The sequence below is a fragment of the Apteryx mantelli genome, chromosome 1, assembly GCF_036417845.1.
Source record: "Apteryx mantelli isolate bAptMan1 chromosome 1, bAptMan1.hap1, whole genome shotgun sequence".
NCBI classification, from domain to species: Eukaryota; Metazoa; Chordata; class Aves; order Apterygiformes; family Apterygidae; genus Apteryx; species Apteryx mantelli.
In genome coordinates this window covers 142,680,917-142,690,174 of record NC_089978.1, presented here as the reverse complement: position 1 = coordinate 142,690,174, position 9,258 = coordinate 142,680,917, and the positions used below count along the sequence as shown (strand labels likewise).

At 37.1% G+C, this 9,258-nt stretch overlaps 1 protein-coding gene across 1 annotated transcript in view; it reads right to left on the bottom strand.

Annotated features, from left to right (window-relative positions):
- The window catches only part of WNT7B (Wnt family member 7B), a 97,131-nt gene that overhangs the window by 25,707 nt on the left and 62,166 nt on the right, over positions 1 to 9,258 (bottom strand). The gene's annotated exons all lie outside the window — the stretch shown is intronic.

Below are 9,258 nucleotides of genomic sequence, written 5' to 3'. Positions count from 1 at the left end.
TGGTGCTGCAGAAACATGATTGTGTAAGAGGGCAGGGAAATCCCAGCTAACTCTCCCGCTAAGAGCTTCTGTTTATGCTGTAGTTATTATTACAGTGTCTGAAATAAAGCAACATGGTTGATCAGTGGCAAGGGAAAAGCAAACAAAAGAGAAGAGAACTTGGTTTCAGCATTACTGAAATGCTGAAGCAAAAGTAAATGGGGGACAGCAAGGAGAAAAAGAAAGGGAAAGAGAGAGAAAGTATTCAAGCCTCATTGCTGATGTCAAGATGTCACTGTGCACCAGTAGCTACAAAAAGAGCATCTTGGACAGAAAGATTTACTTCAAGAATCACAGTACACATACAGAGCAGAGAGCATACAATAAGTAACTAGCAGTTACTGTTCCTGTGGGTTGTATTCTGTTTCTCTTTAATGTTACATGTAAGTAGGAAATATTTTCTCATTGTGAAATTTGATTTTATACTCTCTGTGGATAACTGCCTAAAGTTTTCAAACTTCCCTCTTATGCAAACTGGGTTAGCAATCTTAAAAGAACAGGCCTTCTTGGATTTTTCAGTTTGGTCTTCTTTTCAGGCCTGGACCTGCTTTCTATAAGAACAAATCCCTTCATGATATTTCTGTCCTTTGCTTCTTGGTCAGATAAGAAGACCTTAACAGAAACCATTTTCATTTGAAGATACCAGAGTACTTTACCAATGTTCATTAACCTCACATCTCCCCACTGAGATTAGTCCACATTAATCAAGCTTCTCAATTCCCCACTGAAATTAGTCATCTGTAGTCTCCAGACAGGGAAATTATGGCCTAGTGAGGTATGAAGTAACTTGCCCAAGGTTACAAGAGACATATATGACACAACTGGGAACACAATCCAAGTCCCTTATCTCCTGGTCCATGCTTTAACCATAAAATAATAGTTCTCACATTGAACGAGGAACCACAGGGTATGTGAAAAATGAAAGGATGGGAATTTTAGTGAGTTTCTTTAAATGTCGTCTTCATTTCAGCTTGGACAAAGAGAGTGAAAAATTATTTTATCCATTCAGAATGAGTACTTCTCAGGTTACAGGATATTCAAATGTTTTCACTCTTTGCTCAGAGGAAACTTTCAGTTCAGACTTTTCCTTACTGGTCACATTGTAATTAAAAGAACAATCCTTCTAATTAATCATTCACTGGCAATATATTAAAGTCTGTTTATGACATCCTTTAAAACATACCAAAACAAAACAAAGCAGTAAAAGACACATCTGTGCAAAGAAATGAGAGACTATCCACTCACCACAATATTTTCTTCTATATCAACTTTGTAATGTTCATGAAAGAGGATTGCCAGTAACCTGCGTGCTTCTTTAAAATTTTCTTAAAAGCAAGAAGGAAAGTAGGATGGGAAGAGATACATAGTCAAATCCTACACATGATAATGTACTGATTTAGATCAAATCAAGGTGAAAGATACACATGGTCTTGTGACATTGTAAGACATGCAGCAAAAAATATATACTTATCAACTTGTACTAATCTTTATCTGGGTATGGAGTACCACAAATGTTTAGAGATGAGAAGTAGTTAGAGAAGAAAAAAACTGCACTGTTTAGGTAAGTTCACCATCTTTGTTATGCAGCTAATAAAATATTCCATGCTTTTTTCTGCCTGGGTTACTGGCTTTGGCAATCCTCCAAAATACTGTTTTTGCCTCAAGAATATCCTTCAGAAATGTCCTGACATTAACCTTCCCCCAGCCACTTATCCATTAATAACCAGAACTAGCCCCACTTACAAAACAGCAATGCACGACGCTCGTACTGACCACTTCTGGTTTTGGAGCTTTCTCATTGCCATTCCCCATTACTGATTTTTCCTGCTTCTGGCCCATCTCTTTTTCTTCCCTTTTCTCAACACACATTCATAGATCTGCTATAGTCTTTCCAACTTCCTCATACCACTAGCCAAGCAGTTTAAAGGCTTCCATTGCAAAGATTGAAAACATACTCCATATTAAATTTAACAGAATAATATGAGTGGCAGGTCCATGTTTCAAACATTCAATTTATATCATAACTGAGAATAAGCAGCAGGGGAAGCAACTTGATTGATTGCTGGAGGCAGTGGCTGCCCTTTTTCTTGGAACATGTCTCTGTCACTTGCTAAATAGGTGCACCATCTGGTGGTAATTTTGGACTCCCACTTGTTCTTAAATTTCCAAATAGCAGTGGCAGCATGTATGCCTGTGGTTGCAGCATTTCCTTGCCAGTAGCTGCCTGAAAGTCATTGGTTAAGACAACTTTTGTAGGTACTAATGGTGAATGAGTACCAAGGATAGCTAGAACATTCAATGAAGGGCGTGTTTTCATGTCTGCTGTATGGAGTAAGTAGATATGACCTTATTAGAGGTCCAAATGCTCCCCTGAGGAACTTATGTGGGGAGGAGGAAAAATTTCACAGACAGAAAGCAAAATTAGACATTAGCAGGTTTGATGCCTAATTAGGGAGTCTAAGCTGGCAGAATAGTCAACAGGGACCTCCAGTCAGTCATGCAGTCAAATTAAGATCCAAATCACCCTCTGGAAGTGCTTCTCTCTCTCTTCTTTGACCGTATAAGGAATACAGGCTGACTAGGTTCCTATCTTAGACATCTCATAGCATCGTAGCTATGTGGTATGAATTTGGGCCAAAGGAAAGAAGCAAGGAAGGGACTACCTGTTTTTCTGCCTCTGTAGTCTGAAGCCCTTTAGTTCAGCAAAAGAGGCAGAAACCACTGCTACCTCTTGTGTCATTGCCCTCTGAACCTGCAAGCTTGCATTGACCCTGCCAGATGGGACATTGCATGGAGATCTTTCCGGAACAGGATAGGGGGAAGCTGAGTTAGATAGAAAACAAGTTTTCACATTGTCATACAGAAATGAGTGAACAGGTTATCATCCTATAAGTTATCATCCATGAGTAATCTTAGTTTGTTTTATCAACTTGAACAAAGCTTTACAGTCTACAGTAATTTGTCTTTAACTATTGTCATCAAAGTCTACCCATGTTTGTTGAGCTACTATCTGGAGATGTATCTACCCTCCCCTCAGTGTGCCTGTTGGCTTTCTGGAGTGAGAACAATCTATTTAAAGACATCCAAGTCCACTTTTTACACCAACGTTGGTTAAGTCTTAGGAAACCTTTCTTTCACAGTCCTAGTAATCTGAGGTTGACCCTGTGTAGCTTGGAGAGATCATCATAGATAGGAACTGATTACCCCTGTGGTTAAAAGTTGCCTGCTGGATCCACTTAAAATTCTAAGACTAAATCTGATGAGAATTGGATAGGTTTGACACTTTTTACTAGTTGAAGGATCAACCCTCAGCTTGATTATGCATGCTGGCATTCGCTATGACTTCTGTGTTCTGCACACCACTTGGGCGTGCACTTAAAGTGAAGTATTTTCAAACTCTCTTTTACTTTAATAGGAATTAAAACATGAGGTTTAAAGTTAAGCAGATGTTGAGTAAACAGAGCACAACTTAAGTGCTTAGCTAATTTGAAGCCTGAGAGAATGGCTACCTTTAGCACTACCAGACTAGGTTCATTTTTTCAAGCCTCCAAACAATAGATGATATAGTCCTCTTTTTTTCTCTCTTTCTTTCTTTTTAATTTGACTCTTGTATCTCTAATAATAATGTTAGACTTCAGAGTTACGAGCATACAGTATGTCGGTAAGAAATAAACTACAGTCACAGGCAATTGAATTCAATGCTAAAAAGCCATGCACAATGCTCATGAAAGAAATTTTCTCAATTAGAAAATAATACATTTGTCAGACATAGTATTTGGAATGTGCCACTACTTCATTAGAAAAAGAAATTGCTTGTGACTAGAGGCAGGATAGCAAACTGCATGGATCAGCGATCTAAGCATGAATGCTAATACATTTGTTAGCAAACCAAAATGTACTGATTAACAATTGCTGTGTTTTTTGTAATGTTTGTAAATGCCTCTCTGTGTGCTTCAAGCTCTTCAATTTAGGAACACATGGTTTACCAAACAAACAGTATCCCCAGAAACAGAGGAGGAAAGGGAGGGATGCTGCTACACATGTAACCGGGAGGTCTAATGTTATGTTTAGTCTATCCTGCTTGATGTAAAGGTTGGACTAGCTGACCAAACCTATCATCTGTAAGTCTAGGGAAGATGCTTTGATAGCATAGTGACCACACTAGTAAAGCTTGAGAAATCTTCAGAGTCATTAGAACCCCAAGTTATTTGCAGGATGTTATACTAACATGTTAATTGTTATTCTGCACTAACTTTTATTTTACATAAAGAACTTTTCTTGTAGTGACAAGATTTGCCATAGCCTGCCTGTTTGCATAGTTGTTTTGTAAGTAAAAAATGAAATGATGTATAGTTGATTTCCATTTCATCAATTAGTTTCTAGATAAGTCCCTGCTATGAAATTCAGCTCTAAGCTCGTACTCAACAGCCAGGAACATTTATAGTGGCTGTAAAATCCTGGCTCTGGTGAAAGCAGTGGCAAAAACTGTTGACTGAAATAGGACCAGAATTTGGCTCCTGTGATTTTGGATTAGGCCCTGCACTAGATTTTATTTAATTTTAAATGTTACTTGCCTTCCTAAGTGTGTATTACATTCTAAGTCATTGACCAATAGGACTGGGACACTAGAAATAACTAATTCAATCAGTATGCTATGGATCATTTGTAGCCAGCAATTTTATTGATATGAAAAAATGACATTAAGGAACATTAACGTTCCAAGTCAGGCACTTGAAAGCAAGGAAATGCCAAACTTAATGTTGCTGTGCAAAGTTAGCCCTGTTGTGTCCGAATTATGGTACAGTATTTAATTAAATGATAGTCTAGAATTTGCATACTATCTTCTCCACAGGACCTCTGACTGACTCATCCGGAGGCAGACCAGTAACATGGAAAATTTTATCCTGAACAGCTAAAGACAAGGTTAAATGCAACTGAAATGAGTGTATTATGTGGGCCAGTGTTGAGCATGTCAGGATCAAAGAGATCAGGTCATTACAGACTCTGCCTGTAAGACCACGTTACACATAACAGCAAGCATTTTCTGCTACGGCTCGTTAGAGTTTTATCAGGATGATCACAGATCACCAAAACCATAGCTATCCGCCCCCCTCCAAAAAAATACTACTTTTCCATATCGACAATTAAAAGGAACTATTCCATTTAATAAAATACAAGTCCATTTTGTTTTGAACCATTGAAACCCAGTATTAACCTGCATCCCCAGGCGAGTGCATTGTGTTTTGAGAGCATAATGCCCCCTTCTTTAGCCTCAATTCCAAGGTCACAGGAAGGCAGTATGTTGTACTATACAATCTCGCTTGTCAAGCGGTGTGATGTGGTATGGAATCATTTAACTTAGAATAGATGTGGAAGGATGAGAGAGCAAAACTCATGAGATACAGAGACCTGAGTCTCCCAAATTACAGTTCCCTCATCGGTTTAAATCAATGCAAATTAATCCAGAACTAATTTAAAATGAAGTGCACTAATAAACCAAAATGAAGTTGTTCAGAGTCAGGTATATCAGCGTGTTTTAATTTGAAAACATTTACAGGAAAATATCTGTTCCAAGAAAAACTTCACTTTTATATGTGAAATGGAATAAAATCAAAGTTTTAAAAGTTAGCACTCCCCTCAGGATGGAAATTTCAGATTTCATTCAGGTTAACGTCTACCACTTCTCATCCAGCTGCAAGCCACGCAGAGTTCATGAAGTAACATGTATTAACATATTAGTGCTGTATTTAGAATAAGGATATCTGCCTTTTAAAGCAAGCATTCTGCCAAAGAAGTAAATATTTAAATAACAACAATAATATTTTAATTTAAGATAACTTATTCTTTTCTCAAAGTCATGGCCCTTGAGGAAAAAAACAAACAAGTGAGTTGTAGTTGAGCTAGACAGTAGCACCTTACAAAAAGATAGTAGAGACTATAAATTGCAGAATATAAAATTTTGTATATTAATGGTTGAAAATGGTTATATATGCTACAGATTATATATGCTAGACAAATTTTGTTTATAGGGAGACAAAAAGAGAGATGATGAAATTAATGTAGCAAAAGGACATTGTTTCTAGTAAAGTCAAATAAAATGTATTGCTGGCAATTCATAATTTACAAATGGTACTGTCCATTTCCATGTTATCTTTTCATCTGTGGTTTGCAGGGTGTTTTGAAAACATTAATTAAGTCTTACTGGGCCATTATGGGGTGTTGGCATCTAAGGAGATTGTTAAAGCACAGAGAAATTATCACCCACAAATGTTTAAATTGTTTCACTAAGCTGGGGAACCTCCATTTTGGAGTGTCTCTTTTCAGATTCTTGATGATTTTCAGGATTTCAGAACTGGTTCACCCACTGGACGCACACACTTCAGTAGAAAGCAAAACTATTCAGCACCTTGGAATGATTAGGAAAAACAGTTTCAGGATGAACAATCAAAATACAATTGGTCCATGATATGTGGACAGTCTTCAAAAAAAAAGGTCATTCAAGCCCCACAAAAAGTGGCAAAACCATACTCAGAATCTATAAATTTTAATATTTAGAATTAAGATGCTTCCTAAAAGGCGGCTATGTCTACACATTTGATTTAACAATTTAGTATCACACATTTTCTGTTTTCTCAAAGCAATCATGAAACATTGCCTTTAATTTATTATGAAATTATGCATGACTAAGCTCAGAATTAGGAGGATCTTGAACCTACCCCTCTCATAATTCTTTAATAAGACAGTACTTTCTTAGAATATAAGCATTTTTCTTATCTTTTTCTAAAGCCTCCAGATGACAGAAGCCTGCTGAAATTAAGAGATGTCTGAACCTACTACTCTCATAACAGATTGTCTCCTCAATAGCAAAAATAATAGCAATTCTTTGCACAGTAGTTGTTTCATAACTTTTTTTTAACCAACCCATCCCAATATCTGCTACTGCCAGCTGAGAAGCTTCTTTTCTTCTTCAGGGTTGGGTTACCTGCTCGTTTTGCTGCTTCTGACAGTAAAATGTTTATCCATCCTTTTACAGTCAGAAAGTACGAACTGTTTGAATCTGCTCTTTAATTTCCTGCAAAGATGGCAATGCAAAATATAATAGCCCTCTCATTTACCTTACCTTGTAACAACTAGACTATCACAGCTTTACTCGCCTTTTTAGCTTTCCATCAAACTGAATTACACTGTAAAAAATGCGCAAATGTGTTATGGTAGGTTTCTGGTAAGTACAAAGCATGCAGTTTGCACGCCTTAAACTAACTTAGTACCTAGACAGTAATTAATATAAGTATGCAGCTCTTTAGGTGGAATAGCCCAGCTCTGGTTCAGCATGGTCTTTCTATCTTTGTAATGCACCTTAAGGGATCATCACTGACATAACTGAAATCATTCTGCAATAATAATATATATAAAATGCATCTAATAAGTTGGTACATATATACTTGATATCCTTAAGATTAAAGATATTTTTGTTCCTCCTTCTAGCAACATCATGTCAGTTGTGAAAAGGAATGCACTGAGACATTTAATGGACAGCTTTGCAATGAGTATTTGAGACAGTCTGATATATTCTTCCTGCAAAATGAACAGATTGAGGAGCTCCTCAGGTTTTGTATTATTTTCTTCTCTTTGACGGCTGCCTCTGCCTGCCTGCCTGTCAGTTACCCAGCTGATATGGGTTGTGTCTAGCACTATTTTTTTTAATTCAGCTTAATAATGAGAAATCGCGCTCTCTCTAAATAACCAGGGATTATTCATCTTGTAGTACACCATTGTGCTTCTAGTAATAACTATACTTGCATAAGCTACAGCTCATTAAATTTGCCATGGTATTTATACCATCCACTAGTTTAACTAAACACACTATTGCAAATGCAGTGGCTCAACATGACAGTATGTAAAATAGATGTCAGCAGTCATTCCAAGGTAGCCATGTTCGTAAAAGAGGACCAGTTTGTACTGGTCTTATGTGGTCTTCTGTAGGTTGTGCATAGTCTTAGCACAGACTGCAGCTGATTGAATACATCCTGTGTACCTCTCTCCTGGCCTCCCAAATAGCCTGCTTCAGTAGGAGAGGAAAGCTGATGCCATCCCCTGAGGAGCCACCTCTCACAATGAAATCCTTTTTATCAGATCCTAGCACCAACTCAGCTATCCAGGTCAAATCAGTGAAAACAAATTTCTTTGAACATTTGCTTGAATGCTAATAGGACATTGTAATGTGGGGCCATGCTCTCTGACAGTAGCAAAAGACCAAAAATCTTTCCACATTAGGTCTGGAGGCCACTGTGCAATTGAGGTTCACAGCAACTGACAAATGCCTAAACCAATCATAGCACCTACTGCTATCACAAAGATAATTACTGCCTTTCCGTTGGTAAAGGGTCTACCCTGCTCTGTATCACATTTAAAATAATCTAATTCCAACTCATTTTTCCCCTCCAAATTGTTTCCAGCTGTATGATTCCTTTCTTTCCCCCATATTGTTTTTATTGGATCTAACACAAGTCTGTAAAGATAGATTTTCTCATAATAAATACACAGATATTAGAATAATATAGTTAGGGTCAACCTGATATATTAATATTATTAAGCATTAATAAATATATAATTCACAATGTAAATTGATTAAAAATTGGAAAATGAGAATATAAAGTAACTGAAAGTAAGAAATGGCAAGAGGAAAGAAAGGCAAAGAGCGAGATAGAAGTGTACTTACTTTAGGCAAACTATCTGGATTCATTTATGGTTCTCTTTATTGATTTGCTAATAGCATTATAACACAAGTATGGTTGTAAAGCATTCCTAAGAATGCCGCCTGTCTTTACAGGAAGACAGGAAGTTTTCTGCTTAAACTGAAAGTCAAGCTTTCCAAGTCAGCCAACTCACACCGTAGTAGACACTACTGTACTAGATTAATGTATCTGCCTGGATGTGAATTTCTATTTTTGGAGAATAATGATTCTCTCTACTCCTCCCATTTTTGGTAGGAAGTTTTTATGAACATTTGGCATCTCAGTTAAACTACCATCATAGCCCAGAATAAAAATGACTGGATTCATATGTGAATTTGAATCCCAATTTAATTAAGCCTATGTATGGCCTGAACCAAGAATAATTTACTGACTGACACTCCCACAGCATGTATGATAAAATGCCAACCATTTTTCTATGATGCCATCGCTTACATATCTTTCAAAAAATATTCTCTTTAGGCCC